Raw genomic sequence first — 22,708 nt, 5'->3', positions numbered from 1 at the left:
ACGATTTCCCTGGCTGGGACGAGGTCCAAGGCAAACCCATTGAGCAGCCCCGCATGACTTCCTCCTGTGCCTTCAGGACAGGCAACCCCCTGCCAGCGGCTTAAAGGCGCATTTGCATGGAAGAGGCTTTCTGCATTTCTGTGCACGCAAGCACACAGCCGCTCCACCCCAAACTTTACCTTGAGCTTCTTTTAGGTTTCTGACCTGAATTCCCAGCCTACAGCCCAGCAGCAAAGGCTGCCACGCTGGTAGCAAGGTTCTAGCCCCGAAAACTGCCGCCCTCGTGCCTGGGAAGGGAACGCATCAGAAGAGCTTTTGGAGCCTGTAAATGTGGGGCCTGCTGCTTAAAAAAAAAAAAACACAAAACAACATGGCCATATCCACTTCACGTGGAAGGTTACTCACCTTCAATAGTTTTGAAACCATGCTACTTTTCTAGTTACATGTTCTAATTGGAATCAATTTGGCACATCATTTGGGAAATGAAATGGCACGTTTAATCACCCACAGAGCGTTTCAGAGAGACATTTTGAATACATATCCACATACATACATCCACATGCACCTAAGCATTCATTCTGCTTGCTGAAACACGAGTATAAAACCTCAAAACCATAGGTCAAATGGAACCCTACACAGTAGGATCTTTCTCCCATGCCTGAAAAGAGCAAGGGAAAAGAGCAATTCCGGAATTACGCACACCGAATCCTCCGCTAGCAGATGCACACAACGGCCCAGAAAATCCAGAAGCCCAGATTTGCTCTACACTGTAAGGGTTTTTTTTGCAGGCAGATTCTATCTCAGTGAGGCTTGTATTGCTCCCCCGGAGCCAGTGCATACCAGTGTATCTGAAATTAGAATCCATTTTCTGAAGTTTTTAAGGTCATGTCACCTTAGATTTTTTGATAAAGAAGGCTGAGTAGTGCTTGCCTGAGAATAAATTCAGCCCGTCCTCAGAGGCGTTGTTGCATGCCAACTGGAGGAAGTGATTAAAAATTAATGCAAGCTAGGAGATACAGAAACCTGAAAGGGTGTGCCCGTAAAATACACTTTCAATCTGTCTCATCAGCGAAAGAAAAAAAGCAATCAGATTCTTATAATACCAGCCTCTTGGGAAGCGGTTGGGGCATGAACTCAGTGTTCTCCTGCAGATTCACCTCGAAGAGTTAAGAACAAGAAACGCCACGTTACCACTCGGAGGCTTGTCTCGCTTTGCGGGTGGGGTGCTGCTGTGGGTGGCCCCTGCCCTGCTGGCTGGTGTCACCGAGTCCCTGCCAGGCGGGGGGAGCTGTCCTTGCACTATTCCCTTCTGGCTGGTTTAGTTTGTTGTTGCTGCTGCTTAAAATACATCAAACAACCTCGAAAGAATACAGAATCTGTTTCTCAAGGCTTCCCACACTGGGCTGCTAGGGCACAGAAACTGTAATACGTGCAGAGCAGGAACCGGCCCCACCAACTACTGCTTTTTAGGAAGTTATGTTGGGGGCAGTTGCATTGTCTTACCTACACACAGGGACCTATATTTAGGGCTCTTAGTTTGGCTGGTAACCACACCTGATGTACCAGCAGAAAAGCAGAACCTCACGCTGCCCGATAAAGTAATGCTCGTCCTCAAACCGGAGAGGTAACTTTCCCCAGAGCAAGCAGTCCTGTGTGGAAGTTCTGTGGCTATTTGGATTTCAGTAATTTAATTAGCAGATATGGTTTCTTGTTTGGTTTCCTGGAAACAGCAGGATTCAATCTAAGTCTCCTAAACAGACCGAACAGTTTATCCAGAAAAAAAGTTAAGTTTTGGCTTGGTCAAAAAAAAAAAAAAAAAAAAAAGAGGCAGAAAGAGGTCTCCAGTTGATTGGATTAGCAGGAATATTCACAACTAAGCTTCACGAGCCTTCCCTGGAAGCTTGGGCTGCTCTCCTTCCCCAGCCTCCTCCCCTTCTCTACCCACCACCAAGAATCCCAGTCATTTCACTAACAAGACCAGACTGCTTCTGTTCTTCCCAGTAAAGGGCCTTAACCTGTGACCTTTGCCATTCGCAAGCCCTCTTGACTCCCTCCCGCACCATCATCTGCCCCTGGGACTTCCATTTTTTACCGCTCCCTCTGCGTTGCTGGAGCACAACGGGAGCTGGGAGCGTGGCATGGTCAGGGGCGATGCCACAGGCATGGCCGTGGCATCAGGGCAGGGCTCTGCTATGGCACAAACACCTCGCTGCCGAGACCTGCACGGCCGGCAATGCCTTGGGGCACCGGGCCCTTGGGTCAAGCCCTTATCGCCTCGCAGAGCTGCGTCCCTGCACAAAAGTTATTAAAAAAGAAATAAATCGATTCCGCGGCATGGCCAGCAGGCCGGCTTCCAGGACCACTCGGAGACAACACGGCACGGGCTGCAACAAACCTCCCGGTGGCCACGGAGAGAGCACCACCAGCACGCACCACAAACCCCCAACAGCAGAGAGATGTCACTTGGGAGGAGGGAAAGGAGAAAAAATTAGTGAAATGTCCCCTTATCAACGGAGAAACGGTCCCCTCACCGCTTCTTCTCTCTAGCACAGAGCGCACTCCACTTTTCTTAATTATTCCTGATGTTCATTGTAGGTTGCATCATTTTGGAACACCGACGGTATCATTTTTAAAACTCCGGTTGCCATGGCAGCACAGAATGTGGCTCTTAAATGTACTCCGCTTGCACATTCCTCTGACAAGAGGCTGCTTTTTTTTTTTTTTTAAAAAAAAGGCAACTCCTCTGAGAAACATGATATAATGACAAAAAATCCTTGAGAACAAGCATAGGAAGAAAATGGTGGCTTCAAAAAAAATGGAGGGGGTGGGCAGAAGAAGCAGGGCTGAGAAGACAGCCGAGGGGACGCTCTTCTTCCGAAGGCAGGCTCTAAGCGGCGCGTTTGGGATGGTCTCGGGAAGGCTGTAAATTCAGGCAGGCCCAGCCACTTCCTTAGTGGCAGCGTTTATGGCACCGCATTCAGCCTTTGTTTCCCTTTGTCACGTCTTACGCCGGACCGATTGCTCAAACCCAGAACTTTAAACCTTGAGCAACTTTCAAAGCGGCGGTGGCAGGCGATAAGGGCAGGTCTGTACGGCAGCCAGCGGGCACTCCCTGCCCAGAGCTGCCAACCCCTCCTGACCCCAGCTCCTCCCTTCTTCACACGTCCCACGGAGCTCCGGGCATCGCTTCCAGCGGGGCAGTGATTTGGACCCGCTTTGGGACCACCGAGAGCCCACTCCCGATGGAAACGCCCGCCACCGATCCGTTGTTGGACACCAGGAAGCTCCGCCATCGCCACCCCGTGAAGGTGCTGCAGGGCTCAGAGTCCTAAGGATATTTTTCTGGTCTTGCCTTCGCTCCCAACCCCTTTCATTAGGGATCTCCTAAGCAAGAGTTTTAGCTCAAATTAGCAGGGTGCTGAGCGGTCCCTGGCTGAAAAGGAACAGGGTATTTTTAGCACCTCATAGGACTGTCCTTAAACACCAGTGCTGGGGCTTGAAGCTTAGTTTAAATAAGAATGCAGTCTTGTTGGTGATTCTCCAGCCTTATTCATTAAAAACATGGGTTGCACCTCTTTCATGAGAGCTGCTACTGCTTTCCACGAGCCCTAAAAGAAAAAAAAATGCGAGCGAGACTTGCTTTTTGAAGTACTTCTTCCCTTCTGGCTTTCACTAGCAGCAAGAGTGAAAATTTAAATTAAAATCAATTTCTCCAAATGTTCAGTGCAGTCTAGTTTTGGCACAAGCACTCAAGTCATTTTATCCCTCTCTAACAAGCAGCCTATCAAAAAAGATAACCCTCTAAGTGCTTCGTATAAGTCTATAAGCAGCATTATCTCCGTTTTTGCAGATAGGTTAACAGAGGCAAGGATTTTGAGTCCATCACTCAGCGACAGACAGAAATAGAAACCAATTGTTCTGACCTTCACGCCTATGCCCAGTTCCTAAGATCACCATATACTCTGACCGTAAGAAAATAAATGATATCCGAGGTCAGAAAATCAGCTGGAATGATGTAAAAAAGGCAGATAGCAAGTAAATGCAAGTTAGAACGACATAGCTACCTCCTGGTGTTCGTACGGTCATCAGATGTTGCTCCAAGCAGACTGACCAAGGAAGCGTCAGCTCTGCCTGCGATGCTGGTTCAAAACGTTACGAACAAACGATTTCAACGTGCCTCCAGTTCTGGGAGGGCAACAGTGAAGTTAACCTAAAATCAACTCCTAAAAATCAAGGCTGAGAAATCTGATTTCCAACAGCTGCCCGGTCCTCACTTTCTTAAAAGTCAACGTTCTCAGACTGGGGTTCACTCAGTGCCCACTATTTTCATGATATAATTACAACCCAAGAAAACGTCTCATCCTACTGCTGTATTATAATCAAGAATCATCTTTTCTACATTCAGAAGTCTCAAAGAGGTATTTCCCCCATAAAAGACCTAAGACCAGCAGTCTTGTTTGTATGTTCAAAGGATCCAAGTTTTGTGTTCAAGAAAATTACACAAGACTTGCACAACCCTGCCCATTCCCATGTTTTTGTACACAGACAACTTCTTGGGAAGAGCACTCAGAAAGAGGTAACAACAACAACAACCATGAAAAGGAAAGCAAGTCAAGACACAAACGCAGTAACAGGCCTCTCCTGATACAATATCAGACCCGCAGTCACGACCGAGTCAGATTTTTCCATGTTGACATTAAAATATTTCCGACTGAACCTGGCTTTCAAGCGAAGCCGCTCTTCCCCCTCTTTGTGGCTTCCAACAAAGCAGGCAGGTCCTCGTTGGTTCCTGCCACGGCTGCCTGAGAGTCCCCAGTCCTGACCCCAACGGCACCGAAAGACGTGATTCTGCAGCGGGAAGGTGGAGCTCACCTTCCACCCACCAGCTGCGGCACAAGTCTCTTTTGCTGTCTTTGAAGAAAACGAATTCCCCCATGACATTCAGTACAAGCATCAAGTTAAAAAAATTTTTTTTGATTCCCTTCATACAATTTTTAACACAACGTTGATCCAACGGCAACGCCGTGAATGCCGAAATAAACAGCGATGGGGGGAGGAGGGAGGTGTCGCAGTAGGGGTCTAATTAAAAAGTTACACCAAAAAATCTCCCCTGCAAAAGATCCAAGTTTCGTATGCCTGAATTGAGTACACAGCCTTCGTATGAACACTTCCTCAATTTATTTTTATTTTTTAACACTGCTGCTTTACGTGCCTCACAGCGCAGGAGTAACACGCTGCCCCTTCTTCGCCCTCCTCTCAGGTGCAGCAGCCTCCTTGCTTTGTCTGAGCAGCCCTACCAGGAGGAGCAGTGCCCTGACTCAGTCAGACAGCTGATGCTGCTTTTATTGGTGGAGATTAAGGTATAAACTGGATTGTGCCCCGGGTTCAGAGTTCAGCCTTATCTATGGAATCCTTCCCCTCTTTACACATTCCAAGGGTTCTTATGGCCTCAGCTCCCTCCAGCCTGTAACATTAACCCCTAAACACGCGCTCGCAGGGCCGTTTGTAGGAAGAGCGGGTTTGGAAAAAATTTTGATGACATTTTAAAATGCTCCAGTTTGTAGAAACAAACCAATTCTCACTTCCTTCAAAACAATGTGCCCTTCTTTTTGTGCGTCTGTGCTATCTAATGCAAATCTCTCTGCTTTCACGTTGCGTACAGACCCAGACCAGGCACTTGTCACTGGGTGCACCACAATAAAGCAAGCAAATAATCTGGTAACTAGTTAGGCAGCCAACAGGGACATCTCCCTGTGACCCTTCATTTTTCAAATTTCCTCTGCAAGTGCAGCTGGGGATGAGCTCTGTTCCGCATTCAAGCAGTGACAGGCAGATCTGATGTGATCTGAATGCTGCACTGTTATTATTCCGCTGGACACAATGGCAGCGTGCTCCCAACCCTCTGGTAAGCTGCTCTAGTCTGGCAGTCCAGCCAAGGGAACCTGGAGAGCGTTTGGGATGTTTTTACAATACACGCACCACTACACGTTGGGGAATTAGTTTTTCTTTCTCCCCCCATCCCACACGTCCATCAGCTCGCTCTGGTCACACACGCTGAACTTCTCCAGGGAGGCACCATCTATCCTCCACGCCTAACACCATGGCCAGGGGACTTCCAGTTTCTACAATAATAACCTGTGAATAAAACCACGTGCAATGATCAAATAACATTTTGTGGAAATACCTAAATACACAAAAGTGCTCACAGCTTCCCAGAAATTGAACCCTTCTGAGGTGGTTTTGGTTTGGACAGCCAGAGACAGATATAGTCACTTCCTCGCTTTTGAAAGCCGCTTCCAAAGACCTTTGGCTTGCTCAGAAGGGAAGACATCCGTGGGGCTTCACTGAGGAGGTCAACCTGGTCCCAGCACAGCCTGAGCAATTCCACGTTTTGTGACAAAAAGGGGAGAGTTCAACAGGAGCCAAGATGCTGAAAACTGACCGGCAGAGACAGGGACTCGTTCGGCTCCAGCGTGTGCAAGCCCCAGCCCTGGCCAAGCTCGGAGCCCAGCGGCCACCACCTGCAGAAGGACGGGAGGTGCCAAGAGGCAAGGTTGGGTCCGATGAGCTTGGAGCTGGCCCCGGTCTCGCTGGGCAGAAATACCCAGTATGTTCTAAGTCCTTCCAAAGAAGTCTCTCTACAAATACGAAATTCAAGCATGCAGAAAACAAAGCTCCATCTGGCAGTGGTAAACCCCAGAAAAGCCCATATTACAAGCCCTGCGGCCTGAAGTCAACCGACTCGAAGCCGTGTTCCTCAAGAAGATGGGTTACTACGAAAACCCAAAATACCACAACAGGAGCGCTACAGGGACTAACTCGGCACGTCTCTCTCCTCTCCTGGACACCGCTGTTCTGACAGCACCTCAGCAAAGCTTTTTCTTGCAGTGCCACCTGCAAAGCACAACATTACTGAACAAGAAAGGCAACATCGATAATAAACTAGACGGAGGTTTTCCTGTAAGCATCAAAAGACAAAGCAAAAACCCAAACTGCACCAGCAGCGGACACCCTCTGCTTTTCCTACAGAGATCCATGCTGTAATTAAACCCACCTTCACTTCTCTGCCTGTTCACAGCCGTAATACTTTCCCACCCTGGTGAACGACTTTCTTTTTGGGTCTTGTGTTTTTTAGCTTTTGAGGAAAAAATGCTCTTACACAACATTAACCTGATTCTAAAGTAGCACGTGAGATACTAAGGCCTGTGCCAATATTTAGGCTACTTTTCGTTACGTACTCAGTCTGGCTACCTTGGCAAAAGACCACATTCTCTTTCCGCTGCCTTTTCAGGGGGTTTCTTGGAAGGTGACTTGGATTCAAAAAGATACCAGTGAATTACAAACGCTAATAAGCAATTCAGTAGCAGGCGCTTCTCAAACACCCGGGTAGAGTTATCAGTGCCCTTAGATACTTCTCCAATGAAACGGACAAATTCTGTCTATAGAGACCAGCAGCTTTGCTGTACCTCTGCAGAAAAACAACCTGTTACTGACTCTTATCAACGCAAGAGTCCATTTGGAAAATATTTTCCTATACTATTTACAAGGAAATTAAAATGTAATTTGATTACAATGCATAGGAACGGCAAGACGGATGTCTTTAACAAGTGGGAATGTGTAGCCCTGGTGTTCAAGTGCTTCAATGGTTATTTGTTTCCTTTCTGTTTAAATACATTGTTGAAAAAAAAAAAAAACTAACCTTTTTCTGGTACAAAATAAGGGTTTGAAACCCACAAGGAGTGCCCCGTGCAACAACACACCATTAACACTTAAACAGAACAGACTCTCTCCTCCTTTGAAAGGTCACAGTAAGGACAAAACATGTTTTCATTCTCAGTAAACGTCTTGCTTTCTGGCTAGAAGCTTCCAAAGCTAACGTCACAACGTAAAGATGACACAAAATACGCTTTACTTACATATTATATGATCCAGCAGAGGCAGAGCAACAAAAGGAGGCAGGACCATACAGTGTTATAGTGCACCACCAAGAAATCACAGCTTCAGCATTCGACAAAACAAAGGGGCAAGTTCAGCCCCCGGTCCTTCTAGCAGTGATTTCACTTAAATGGGTAACACCGCTCCCACAAGAATGGTTTGCAAGGCTTTGCCTTAAATTATGTGCTTGAAAACACGCTGCACAAGTGGCAACGCATTGCAATTTCAGAAAGGACTGCTCCGCAAACACGGCAGAGGGTTCCCCCTGACTCCCTTTCCTTAAGCACTGAGTTCTGCCTATACTGAGCAAGTCACAGGAAGAAGGCACGGGGTTCGAAGTGGCAGCAAGGCTTGCATTTCACACCAGCTATATAGCACAGCTTTCAAACCCATAAGGGAACATCCAAGATTTTTGCTTAGGTACTTTCCTAAACTGCGACGTGATCCCGTTCTCACCATTGGTACTGAAATCAACAGGAGTCTGCTGGCTGCTCAGCTTTCATATATATATATATATATATATGTATATATATACACACACACATATATAAATATTTTTGAATCAGGTCACTGATTTAACTTTCTATACGTTAATTTTTCATACAGTTCTTGCTCCTTCTCCCCAAGACCGTTCACTTCTCACCAGAATTTAGGTGTATTTTCTTTATGTTCCATTCCCAGAATTAAGTTTCCAATTTCCAAGAAGAAGAAAAAAAAAGGCCTGAGAGCTCTTGAAATGCTTTATGAATTTACTGGGCATCTGTAAGCAGAGTCTTTCACTGGGAGGACGAAGGATTCCTATTGTTAGGAAAGAGGCAAAAATGATGCATAGCTGTTTCTCCCCCGTTTTCAGCCCCGCTATTTCCCCTACACTTAGGCTGTTATTCTAGGCAGCTGTGAAGTCTCTCAATTGCTTTGGGTTTTAAAGTTTTTTGTCTTGTTTTAAAGTTAAGGTAAATACTCAGCTTCCCTTAAAGAATAAAAATGTTTAAGAGGTCGATAGCCGGGGTTATTTATAGAACTTTCAAATGAGCTTGTAAGAAAGAGAAAGAATGACTACCACTCCTAAAAAAAACATCCAAGAGTCATAAAGAAAGAGATAACACCCCTGACCTGTCTGATGCCCTGGCCAGGACTGATGGTGGTCATGAAATGGGACTCCTGAGAACTGAACCGAAGGCAATAAACGCGCGCACACAAAGGAGCTGTGACCTTTTGAGCTCGGGGGCTACACAAAGGTACCAGACACCACAGCTCTGCTGGGAAAGGCTACCTGCGAGCTCGCTGCCCTCGCTCCTGCCGCTTGCGAGTCTTGGAGGAGAGGCTGGGTTTCAAACCCAGAAGCGGGGTGGGCAGGAAGGCTGTCCCGACGCCAAGACAGCCAGGGGTGCAGACACACAGCACAGCCAACAGCCCACAAACGGGTCAGTTAACGGGGACCATTTGCACTGGAGTGGGTTATCCGTAAATAACCTCGTGGATTATTTTAGCGATGCGATGCCAAGTGTCACCTGCGTTCCTCTCCTGCCCTGTGCCATCCTCCCTTCGGTTACGAGGACGCCGGCAGAGCTCGTGAGCGAGCAGATGGTCCCTGATGGTCCCCGCAGCAATCGAGGAGGCACGGCTCCTTCCTGACCACTTTCACACTCCCTCCCAAGTGACAGGCACGAAATCCTGACATAAATCACTCACGCCTGCTTCATCTACCCACCTGCATAGCAGCTCCTAGCTGCAAAATGGGGATGTGTCAGCCTATTTCCCACAGAGCCATCATTCCAGGCTCGTATTTTACAAGAAATCATGCGTCCCGTACTTTTTAACGTGCTTTAATAAACATTCAGACCAGCCTTTCATGCTCAGCAGTTGATTGATAGCAATTAGTTGGCACTGACAAGGATATCGCTTGATGTGACAGACCAAGAAAACACACCAATTTATGCCAGGAAAATGTGTTCAAAAAAAAAAAAAGTGGTATATCTGAAGCTCTACCAGTGCTCCTGCAGCAACAAAAAAAATTTAAATATAATGAGCAGGTTCAGTGCAGAAGAAGAGAAAGTAGCACCTCGCTGCATTGATGTAATTGGATTTAGTAAGCTATACAAACCAGGCTTACAAGAGAGGGGTAATTTTTTTTTCTTTAAATAATCACTGTAGGAGGAGTATCAGGGCAAAATGCAGTTTTATGCTAACAAGGCAACTTCAGAGCGCTGTATTTTCATCTTTGCACTTAACATCACTTTCAGCTACGCCAAGTCATTCAAATTAAGTGATTTTGTATGCCAATAGTGTTGTTAAATAGCCAGCAGAAAAAGACAGTTCAATTGTCATGCATGTCAGGAGGCTGGCATCCACTCAGCTGGAGATATAAACTTCCTTTTTAAAGGAGAGCAATTAAATTGTGCATGAGGAGAGAACACTGACGTCACTGCTACACTGAAGAGCTGCACTACTTTCAAACTAAACTGGTGTCAGCTCCAGTGGACTCGTATTTTGTGTTGCTTATATCTAATTTTAAGATGTTCCTAACAGACAAACCTAAACAAAAAGACCATTCTTATCAGGCCTATTTGCACACATACCAAGTACAGCTGCACTGACTTAGCGGTAGGAGATTAAATTCACCCACTAGGTTCAAAATTACGCCAATTTTCCATATGGACACAGCACATTGTGGATCCCAGATGTGTAGGATCTTCGGGCCTGACTCCACACACCGCTGAACGCTTTATGTATATCCGGAGCCCACTCGGAGCTTCGGTGTCAGCTGGGATGCTAACCAATGCTGTTTTCTCCTCTTGGCTAAAAAATAAAAATATAAAAAAAATCTGAAACTTTATTTAAGGCAGGCTTCACAGGAGTTCTTGTTATCTCAAGCTGTTGTGCTTAATGGCACACAATACGCTTTCTTTCTTTTCTTTGCTTGCACTTCTTATACCCCATACAAGCATTAAAATTAGTAAGATAGAAATATTTCATCTGCCACTCTAAAACACAGGCTGCAGTGCAGCTTTTATGAGCACAATAAGCACCAGCTTCTAAAGGCTACTCCTTAAAGAAAATACAGTAAAAATGAGGAGGGTTCTTGTTTGTTTTTGGTTTGTTTTGTTTTAAGGTAAAGGTACCAGAAATTCCCTTGCTTCTTCCCTTCTGTGACATCTGGGAAAAAGGGGAAGGAACAGAGGGAGGTGTTTTTCAGACACCACATAGAGCTGGGGAACTCACTGCCACAAGGTACAGCGGATGCCAAAAGCTTCTAAAGGCTCCAAAAGTAATCAGAGGAATTTGTGGAAGAAAAAATCCACTGAGATGTAATAAAAAGGGTCGGGACTTTCTGGACCTGCAGGCAGTACCCCGGAGAGATATGCGAGGAAGGTCCTGGATGTTTGCCTTCGTATTATCCTGTAGCTGGTGTTCCTTCCTCAGCGCTCTTAGGAACAGACTACACCAAAGCAACCTTGGAGCTAGTCTACCGAACCAGTTCTTGGGTAACCATTGCTGAAACAAGAAGAACACAGCCATTTTCCAACGGCTTCAGTATCAAAGCGCGCGTTTCCATATGCAGAGCAGGACTGTGACCTACCGGGCTGCCGCTAAGAGGAGGGGCGTATTTTCCTCTATGGCACAACTGAGTAACAGTGGGGCAAGTTCATTTCTCTGAATACGTGCGCACAGTACTCACGTGCTGCCCTCCCGATCAAACCGATTCCCAACATCAGGCAGACCATTATGTACTAAAACTGAAGGAAATACTCCCACAAGGAAAGCCATGAAGGATCGTCACTTGGAACTGAAAAAACATCAGGTTTCTTCTGGCTAGTTATGGACAGGAACTGCGTCAAGTTTTCCTTCATCTGCATGCAAATGTGTCTCTGCTGTGAAACAAAGGAAACGGTCCTGGAGATGAGCTACCTGTACGTAGCCTCTCTGCCTATCTGAGGCTTTGCTTCTCTGTGCGACAGCATTTTAAAACAAACTAAAAGGAGGCAGTTTGTGCCAGAGCAGGATATAAACTCGCGCACATTCCGCAATAGCTCCTAATTCCCCCCCGTTAACACCGGGTAAGTACGGAGAGCACTTTGCACGAGGACATGCAGAACTGCTGGACAGGAAAAAACCACTTGGCCAACAAAGTATGTTGTGACTGTACGTCTGCATAGATTAAGGAAGGTTTCTGTGGTTTTCCGGCAGACAGTTGTGACTGACACAACACTAAGAAATCAGCCCTCCTTCTTCCCCTTCCTGTCTTATGACCTTTAGTGCCACTTCTTAGGGTTTACTGTACCTAAGAAGCTAGGAAGCCTGCTTTAATTGGAAAACACAAAGTAACACGCTTAACTCAAGCATTGCTTCTTGAAAAGTGCTGCAGTTTTCCTAATCCACCAAAACAACTCATTTAACTCTTGCAGGAGGTTAATAGAAGCACAGCGTTTTGCTAGGAGTTACTTCTAACTTTCTGTTAGACATCTCCCCAGCATGTCTAGATGAAGAGGCATCGGGTGAGAGAAGTTGCACCTTTATTTTTTAATCCATGTTTCACTGAGCCAAATTTCTGTGTATATTAGACCCAAGTTCCCACTTTTAGACCCAAGTTGTGGAAAGCACTGCTAGTCAGGCCAGACCAGTGTTCTAGTGTGAAGCACCTTTAAAGCACGTTGTAAATCTTACTGCCTTTAAGGCCCTGAGAGAGCTATCCTGAGCAACTTCTACAGCTACGTCCTGCAAATCGGGATTTCAAAGTCTGCTTTTCTAATCTTCTGCATACCATTAAGAAACCCTTCAACCCTCAAAAGTGACCTCTGCCACGCTCCCCTCGACTACTCTATCTGTTGGTTTAAGTCCCCACCACTGATTTCAGAGCACAGCTCCACCATGAGTACTAGCTTAGTCGAGGTAGCGATATTTTAAGTTCCATGTCGTTCAGATCTGCTGCAGCATTCAGGCAAAATGGTGGTTGTGGTTCCAGCTCCCAGCCCACTGGCAAAAGCTCTCAAGATGGCAGCAACGAGTGGCTATCCCAACAAGGGAAGTAGGAGCATGGACAAAAGCCCAGACAGCACCAACCCATCCCCTAGCACACTGCTCGCGCTCAGCCCGTGGAGCTTTAACAATGGGAGGGAAGCTGTGCGTAGATTTTATGGTATTCTGAGCTCCTCAGCAGGACACTAGATTGAGCATAAACTGGCCGTTTTAATAAAAATTGCTTGGCAACGGGGGTTTTGTATAATACAAACATTTCTACATAAAACCCAAGGTAGCTTTCTCCATGTGATCACAGGCGGGCCCGCAGTAACGCAGACCAGATGTGCGCCCTGCATTCCAGAGCGTGTGTTAACCGGGAGGTTCTGCGGCGTGAGGGGGGGGAACAGCTTACGGGATGATTCACATTAACCAGGTCTGACTGCTTTAAAACGGCCCTCATTACTCGGAAAAAGAAACTGAAGGAGTTCTCCTCTATCACCGAGGAACATTCCCCATTCCCAGCTGAAGCTCAGCCCGCAGTAACCTCCCTCGTGTCCTGTATTTGCTCCTGGTTCAGCCATTTCTGAGTTGCTGCTGTCGGAACAATACCTTGCGCCTCGTTCCGCCTGCCCGCTGGCTCTGCAGTGGGCGTAGCTGCGCGCATTCCTGCCCTTACTCATCTGCTCGGAACAAAAACAAGGCGCGAGGACCGGGCCCGCTGGTCGCGGCGTCCTCTGGGTGCACGAAGCCTCTGCCAGATGGGTGCTGCCACATCTGGGAGACGGGACGCGTCGGCCTCCGAGTGAGGGCGGCCGCGCTGCTGGCGAGTGGCTGCGAGGAGGAGTTGGGATCTTATACAACGTGCAAGTCAGCAGAAGAGAAACCCTACAGAGTTACTGCCACTTTTACTTTCCGATGGTATAACTCAAAGCAGCGGCAGACCTGCTGAATCACCGACCCGCTTTCCCCTTAATGCCACCTGCTTTTGCCATCGCGCTCCCCACAAGAGCTCTGCTGACAATGCCTCGGCCCCTTCCCAAACCAGCAGCCTTGGAGATCTTCAGCCGGTTGTTTCCCTCCGAGGTCTGCTACAGCCGCGTAGCAACCTTTTATAAGCTACTAATTGTGTTCGGGGGAGGGGGGAAAAAGTAACAGCAAAGCCTGAACTTGCCAGTTCATTGTTTGGGAGGCAGCCTGGCCGCTCCATCTAAGCGCAGCGTTTCACAAAGCTCAGGCCGTGCCCAACTCCTCTGTTCCCCACTGCTCCAGCCATCCGAGGCCACGCTGGCCGCCCTGCCCCGTAAGGCAGGCAGCGATGGAGGGAGGGGGAGAAAGGAGCAGGAGAGGAATAAAGGGGAAAGGGGCTGCCCAGGACAGGCCCCCACACAGCCCCTCGGTGTCCCAGTCCCTGCCCAAATCCCATCTTTTAGAGGAAAAAAAGAAGTGGGGGGGGAACAGCCTGAACTTTTGACCCTTGGTGCAGACACCCAACCAGAACAGAGAGCGGCCATAAAGGTGTCTGTGTAGGGCCCTGAGCTCATGACAATCGTCTGCAGCTTGTTTCCTCACCATCCTCCTCCAAAAAATGTTGATGACTTGTTTTATGATTGCCAGATGGTGGGCTCTCCGACTGCGAAGCTCCCTCCATCCCCGGTGACTGCCTGACCCCACATAAAACCGAGACGGGCTGAACCCTGCCCTGCCCACCCCGCCGCAGGATGCGGAGGCCCACGAACCTCCGAGCCGATCCCGTTTGTATCTCCACGCTTGCAATTGCGTGAGGAATTCAGGCCCGGATTTAGCAGCAGCAGCAGGTTAGCTGTTCACAAAAACCTGCTTGTACCAAACGTGTCATGTGTTTTAAGGGGAGGACACCGAGGCAGAGGAGGCAGCGAGCCCTCAGCCCCCCACGGGCTGGCTCCATGCAAAGGGAGCTGCTCCTGCAGCTCGGTTTGCCGTAACGTTGTGCCTCCTTTTTCCCTCTTGTTCTGCCCCACTGCCATAACCCTCCGGGTGGCAAACACACCACAACGCCGCTGCCGGAGCCACCACCCCGGCTCAGCTGGACGCTCAGCCCCCATTTTGCCTTCCTATGCCAGCCCGCGCTGCGAGCCGAGGTGCCTGACCTCCTCCTGCCACTCCATTCCCTCTTCCGTCCATTCCCCCCTCTGCCATTTTAACTGATAAAACTCCAAAGTTCACAACCTCGCTGTCCGAGGATTCCCCTCAGATATGGTGTCCTCCCCCACATCAGCGCTAAATAAGATTTACAGGGACGCTGACTGCATAATCCTCTAATTTCCCCCCCAACATACCAACACGCCATAAAGTTTAGTGCGCCCCCCTTTCTGTTGTTGTTTACAACACAATCCTGCCTCAGCTTCTGTCTTGAATAGCCATCACGAAGGTCAGTTAGATCTAATTGCTCTGGGTGCCTCCTAATGACCACAAATAGCACCTTTTTAATGAGCAGGGAAGGGGGAGAAAGGAAGAAAATGAAAAGAATTCGGCCTTTCAAAACCAGAGAAAGCCGCGGCTCCTTGCTCCTCTCAATTACCCGCTTCTTTAACTTCTCGGGAACTTTACGAGGAAATACACCCGCAGGAACTCCGAAGGTACCTTAATTTTGCCTACCTAGGTTTAATTAGGGGACGGATTCCCCTCTCGTGCACCTTCAGCTGGATTTTAGGGCTTGTAGGGACTCTCTCGTCCCTTAGGAGTTCTCTTTATTCAGCGCAGTAGGGTGCACGTCCTGGCGCAGCAGCACAGCCCCACCGGAGCAGCAGCGAGCCCCCCAGTCACAGCGAAACGAGCGCCTGAGCTTGCTGTAGGTAGAGTTTCTTATTCACAGGCAGACTTGCTCAGGTTCAGTCATCGTTTCAGTGTTAGCTCTCTTGCACGCCTTCATCCTGGTCTGATACAATTTTCTACCCACGGCCCTGTCCCAGAAGATCGCAGCGCTCACTGCTTCTGCTTCCCTTGTGCTCCTCGTCTTACCCCTGCTAAGTAACGAGCCCAAATGTCAGAGGCATCCTCAAGATAACACATAATAATGCATCGGAGTCCTTTGCGAACAACACCCACTAACACCAGAAAAAAACAAACATACAAACATAGTCCGTTAAAAGACAGCTTCAAACGGATTTCTGTAGATATTGTACAACTGAATTAAACTGTGAGTAACTCATGAACGAGTCCCAGAATGAGATCTGTTGAACAAATGACCACAACCAGAGAACATGAGACAGTTTTCCCAACTGTTCCGTTTGGGAACTTCGCTAATCTCTTCACCTGGAGGCATATGTTGTTGTGGAAGAGAATGTTCGTTGGCCTTAAGAATTTGTCTTCAGTTCTTTGGGAAATTCAGCTTTATCTGGGTCCGTTTTTCCCCTTTCCCTACTTCCAGAGACCTGAAGCTCTAATTCTGTTCCCATGTTTTCTTCATTCCCCTCAGTACCAAAGGATCCGTTATTTTGACCATTCTGAGCTCTCTTGCTATTTTTTGTAAAACCTAGACAGAGCTGAAAAGTAAATCCTTAGCACACCTATTTTCTGAATTATTTGTCTTTTTCCATTTAGGATTTTGTATTTTTTCTTTTAATCTGACATCTGGTCAGCAGAAGGGCTGATACATCCCTCTTATTTACTGCCTGCCTGCAACTTACATCCCAACGCTAAACAAAGACCACATGAGTCCTCCCAACAGTGCCAAAAAGTCTGATACTTTTCAAATACTTATAAAAACGTAGAAGTTATTTACTGAATTTAACATGTACTCTGCCTATAAATAAGTTAACACCATGGAAAAAAAATGTCTTTTATTAATTAACAATGTGCTGGGAAACATTTGGGGAGAGGGGCACGTGGAATGCGGCTACCTTTTATAGCGGCGCCTGAGCACCACCGGCCTCACCATCTTTAACAAGTTAGGCACTTACACATCCACCCCTAATTTTTCTTCAGCAAAGTGACAGATCATCAGGATCCGGTCCAAATTAGAAAGAACACTACTCAGCCATATTATGTGCAGCTGAACAAGAGGAAAGCAACATGAATTCAAGGCTTCCTAAAAGTAAGGTACGGTAAGTTTCAGTTTATTTACAGTCAATTCTTGCTAAAATTAAGAGGTGCAGTTAAACAGTTGGGTATTTCCTGCGGTGTCTTCTCTATTGAAGTACCATCCTGTAAGCATCTTTCATCACAATAAATTATAGTTTGCAAAGCACCTTTCTGTGGAAAGCTCTCACAACATGTAATGCCATATAGATATTTTTCCCACACCAACTTGAAATAAAATCTGGGGAGAAACCGGCGCTAAGCACAGCCTCCATTTTACAAATAAACACTGTATATGGGAACGAGTATTGTGATCTGTCAGTCTAGAGCTATTTAATTACCCCCTGTAATTTACATTTCTAAGCAACTCTGCTTTGAATGCAGCTCAGGGCATTTTGATAGCCATCCAAACTTTTATCTGTCTCCTACACTGAGGGCTGGATTCTGGGCTTTCTACTTCCCTAAAGAGACGCCATGTTACCAAACAGGATCCTGCTTAATCTTTTTCTGGGTACAAAGGGCAACAATAAGTCTTTCCAAGACCTCACCGGGCCAAAGGTGTCATATGGATTTTCTTTAAGGTCTATCTTTCTTCTGCTCCCGACTAAAAGCTCCATTCAAGCCAGCCCTTGATCCGGCTGTCTGCCGCAGCGCTGGGGGCAGGAGGAATTCGGAGCACTGCATTTGCTCTCTCACCTGTCACGACAGTACAGCATTTCCAAAGTCCATACGCAGCTGTTCAAATGGGTAAAAGAAAAACAAACAAACAAACCACCCCCGAGAGCAGCACGCAAATCAGGCGCTCGCTGGAAAAACGAAGGCAGGCTCAGGGACAAGAGATCAAACGCGACACAGAAGGGAGAGAAAGGATTGCTTCACGCAAAGCCAGAGCTGTGCGTTGCTCAAAACTAACCAGACACACGGTAAGCTTTCATAATTTCGTGGTGTTCATGAAATCCTGGAATTTCTGGAGAATTTTGCTATCTGCTTAGCAGTTTACAGTTTGTCAGCCACAGCAAAAGCACTCTAAGGCAGCACGCGGAACAGCGCTGCTCTTAGGGTGAGACTTTCCTACCCTGCCCTAGGTGCTCCTGGCGTTGCATTAATGCTGTCAGCCATTAAAAATAAAATAAAATTACACAAAACTCCAAGTGCCATGAGCTGGAATTCCACGTGTCAGTCCATACAGCCCAGAGCCACACCGGAGCTCGCTGGGCAGCGCCCTGACGCCGCTCCCACAGCCTGAGCTGCTGCACGCATCCAGCTTTAGAGCAGCCCCCGCAGCCTCCTAAGGAAGGGCAGTAACAAAGTTTGGAGCCCATTAAGAGGAAAGCCTGCATCCCACCAGATGAGAGCTCCGATATAAAGCTTCCTTTATACGCCAGTTAATTGGGATCTCCAAAGTGAAATGGCGTAACATCTATTTTTACCCCTGGGAAATGACTGAGAGGAAGAAGCAAAGATGAAAGAGAAACTGCATCTACTTGTGCACTACAAAACCACCTCTTAAACGCATCTGTTTTTTCTTCTCCAGTCTCATAATTTTCAATAAAGTGTATATTTATCTAAACAACGTAAATATTATACACCATCTCAGGTTCTCTTATCTTAGGGAATCTCTAAAGTGTTTGTGTATTTAATTTTCTACCAAAACTGTAATTTCCTAAGAACCCACACAAATTAAGATGTAATTTTAAATTATTTAGATACACTTATCAAAAAAGCCATACAGAGATGAGCTGAGAGCGACACTATGCAGCAGAGAACCCCTCAAAAGCATCAAAATTATGGTTAAAGAGAAAAGCTTTTTGACAGAAGCCTGGTATTGGTCTCTTTCTCACCCCCCTCTTTAGGTTTCTCACCCTCTTCCTCACCCCGGATGACTGCTGTATCGCTGACTGCCTGATCCATGCAGGGGTCAGACCCTCAATGGCATTCCCCCCGTTACGTACTCTGTCTAAAATGGCTTGCCCATTCATCAAGGCTCCTCTGGAACACTCGATACAGGTGACAAGTCCACGCAATACATCAATATAGCTGTTTTTATGACACTTGATAGTTTTCCATGCCTGCCAGGAACATGATTGCCTGATAGGAATTTCAGAAGTGTCCAGGAAACACTTCTTAAAACGGTAAGTGATCTTAGAAAGCTTTACGTTTGGATATTCTCCCTGGAATATTTCAGTAGGACTTTACTTTGAGGGCACAAGGCAGCCATCTTCTGAATATCAGACCCTAAGGAAGTATCCCAGAGCTGAAAACCCCAAAAGTGAGAGAGGAAAGGTGGGAGGCGGGGGCAGGAAGAGAATGCCTGTCCTTAGCTGGAGTAGTACTAATCAGAGCAACCAAAAAGGCTCGAGCGGTGCCGAGGGAGGCGGACGAGCCGCAGGTCAGCCACCAGGGCCGCGGCGGTTTGGCAGAAGGTGGCACGTCAGCGTCCTCATCCACCACCCTGTTCCCCCTGGGCACCCAAACTGCAGCCTGCTGCTTAACCACGACACCCAGGTTTATTTGCAGGGCTGGAGGCACAACGGGGAGGTCACAACACAGGGCTGGAGGTGAAGACTCCCCGCTCGGAGGCTGCGTGCCTGGGGAAGAGCTGACCAAGCCCCTGGACTCCAGGGTTCTCAGCGTGGGTCCCCCAGATAACGCCTTGTGTGGCCACAGCCAAGCCCCCGGGTCACTCTCTATCTCAGTTTACTATTCTGTGGAGCAGATAAAATAAAACTCTCTGTGGCAGGGTCACACAATGGCTGCTTAACATATGTAAATGATCCCAGTAGTCTCGGGCAAACTACCCGGGGAAGGCAGAGCTGCTGGTGGTGCTGCTGGAGCCCCGGCACTGACAGCCCGTGATGTCAGAGCGATCTGGATGCTGAGCACACAGAAGTTCCTTTAGCTGCGAAAGCAAAGCACTGGGAACGGATTGGCGTCCTCATCAGGCCTCCTGTCACAGCCCCGGCTTCCACTTGCCCTTAAATCCCAGCACCGTGTGCGTGTGTGAGTGAAAGCGCCTGCGTGCCTGGCCTCTCCTTCTGAAAACGCATCTCACAAATCCTTCCAGACAGCACTGGAGAGGAGAGGAGACACGGCCGGATCAAAACAGCCGCCTCAAGTGACCCCTGCTCTGCCTCACGGAGGGTTGCGTAAGCTTTGCGCGGAGCCGGGAGGAACGCAGCACGCCCCAAGCAGGGGCCAGCTTGCCAGCGGGTTCGGCACGGCCGGCTGCAGACACCCCTGCACCAAACCCTTCTCTAAAGCCACCGCAGCTTGCGGCTGGCTGCCCGCACTGCACGAGTGGCCCCAAGGAGGTCTCCCAGAGGAGGGGAGCACGGCCCCTTCTGTGTCTGAGATGTGAGATAAGCGTCACAAAACCCAGCCCTCCGAGCACGCAGGCACATCGGGATTCCTCAGCCAGGCTCATCGCGAAGCCCCCAGACAAAAAAATACCTCCAGCAGGTTGACTCCTGCTTGGCCCTGCCCCTTTGCCCAAGCGCAGTGTTTAAGATCCATCATTTGATGGACACGCTCAAGTTTTGGGGCTGATTCACCACACACTCCTGACTCAGGGGGTGAAAGAGCCGAAAAGCTGCAGGTGAGCTCGAAGCAAACGCCACAGAAACGTGAAGTAACACCTTCTGATCCCGGCTGCGCGAGTATGAGCGGACGGCCTGGACTGAGATGTACCAAGAGCTTGGTGCCTTCGTTTTGTTTCCTGGGTACCTCCACAGCCAAACTGCAAAGTGGCAAAGGGCAGCCTGAAGATCTCAAACACGCTTTATCCTGCAGCTGCCCAAAATAGCATCTTGTGATGTACTTGTGAAATTCTGAAGAAGCCGCACAAAAGCCTGGAAGCCACAGGCTGCGGAAAATGGAGCACAGCAACGCAACTTCTGATCACGCAGACCATGGGAACACACACGGGGGGAGAAAAGAGACATTCATGCCATGGATGAGCAGTGAATGAGAGCCTGGGAACCTCGTGGCTGGGAAAACTTTAACAGAGGGACTTTTAAAGGAAGGGCACGGGCTTTCCCAGCGCCGGCCGCCACCAGTAAATCACCGTGCGCTGGTTTTTCACCACCGCTGATATCACGCTGGCTGAGAGCCTCATCTGTTTCCACCAGTATCTGACCCGAACTGCAAGCTGCTCCCAGGAGATGCTAGGGCACAGATGAAAGAGTGCTGAACGCTTTTGAAGGCTTTGGTCAGGGATCTATGCTGCAGGTAACTTCAGTAACAGCTCAGCACCCAGCACGTGACCACGGCCAACTCTGGGACTCTTCGGTCCCTTGGAGGATCACCTACAAACATCCCAGGAGAGCGAGAGACACCTCCCCTTGCTCCCCGATCCTTCCCGGACAAAGTCACTACACAGAGCAAAATATGCCAATAAATGACGGGGAGGAGGGAATCCTTCTTGCTAAATCCCCTTTTTTTTTTTTTTTTTTGCAAAAGCAGAACTGGCTTTTTGAACGCGCATTCAGGTAGTTCTGCTTTCACTCATTCAAACGGGAAACCAATAGAAAGAGAGAGACAAATAATGTGGACAGCCTTGGTGGTGCCACAAAAAAAGCTGCCTACCAAGCTCTGTGAAGTATCCTTAGATGAACATCGCATTGTCTGGCTCTTTTAAAGGAAGATGTGAAGGAGAACAGGCTGCTGAGTATCTTCCTTTATCTCAGGAGAGCTGCAGAAGGCTGTATGTCTGAGAAAGATGGCACAGAAGAAAGTTATCTTGTCTTCTCAAACTGGCTTTTTTTCCTTTATTTTATTATTTTCCTTTCGACTCTCCTGGGCAGGACCACCACCACCCGATCACTCCCTGTTTCTCCATGGTCACAAGGCTACAGAGGCTCAGTGGCATGGATGAGTTTCCAGTGTTGTACAGCAAGCCAGAGATGAAATGCAACAGATTTGTCTTCAAAAGGTACTACAGATGTCAAATTACTTTTTTCCATATCAAATTTTCCTTTGAAAAAAGCTCTCTAAAATTTCAGCCGCACCAAGATGCACAACTAGAGCTGGAAGCTTCATTTCACTATCTTCTTATTCAAACTGATGATGATGCACTACACTGCAGCCATTACACAAAACAAAACAATCCCATAAAAAGAGGCTGAAAACCCTGCCGGACCTTGCTCTGCACTCAGCTATCCGCAAGCACGCCCGTTCCCATCAGCAGGAATAAAACAACGTGGGCTGTCACTGCTTGCCAGCTTCGTGTTCCATCTAGGAACGAGCCTGAGGACTTCAAAAAGTTATTTCTATCAGCAGCAGTCAGAGATGTGGGGATGGATGCGTTTGTTTCCTGAAAACCAGGCCGACGCAAGGCACGTCCAGATGTACACCCAAACTCACTAGGGTCATTTGAAAATCAGAGGCAACGCACAAACGATGCTCCAGTTCTGTCAGCGCGCATCCCAGATCTCACGGAGCAGCCTCTGCCCCAGTTACGGCACGCAGGGCAGCCGACACCCCGCTGGCACCGCGCTGAACGGGAGCAGCCCTGCCATAGCGGCATGTAACGCTGCGGATACACGTGAACGCGTGCGTTTCGGAGTCACCGTTGCTTTCTTTTCCCTTTAAAGAGGAGGAATTCCCCACCCCCACCCCCTGCAACCCTCTGCACCTCATTTCCATCTGGCTGACGCTGCCTTAATGCTGAACCTCCAGCTGGATCCCCCAGCATTGTCTCGAACACTTTGTTCCGGCGGAGCTGACCTCTCCGAGCAGGAATCACAAGGCTCTCTGTGCG

The 22,708-nt window shown here is 48.1% G+C and overlaps 1 protein-coding gene and 1 long non-coding RNA gene across 4 annotated transcripts in view; one reads left to right on the top strand and one right to left on the bottom strand.

Annotated features, from left to right (window-relative positions):
- SKI (SKI proto-oncogene) overlaps window positions 1-22,708 on the bottom strand; it is a 135,847-nt gene that overhangs the window by 59,953 nt on the left and 53,186 nt on the right. The gene's annotated exons all lie outside the window — the stretch shown is intronic.
- Window positions 1-22,708, top strand: part of LOC308181346 — a 79,468-nt gene that overhangs the window by 43,475 nt on the left and 13,285 nt on the right. The window contains exon 2 of the long non-coding RNA XR_013941426.1: window positions 1-22,708. This exon is cut by the window's left edge and continues 11,649 nt beyond it; it is cut by the window's right edge and continues 13,285 nt beyond it. This is a non-coding gene — a long non-coding RNA (uncharacterized lncRNA).

Source organism: Anser brachyrhynchus, assembly GCF_964034855.1.
Source record: "Anser brachyrhynchus genome assembly, chromosome: 21".
Lineage (NCBI taxonomy): Eukaryota > Metazoa > Chordata > Aves > Anseriformes > Anatidae > Anser > Anser brachyrhynchus.
The sequence above is the reverse complement of the archived record's forward strand: the minus strand, read 5'-3'. Positions and strand labels throughout refer to the sequence as shown.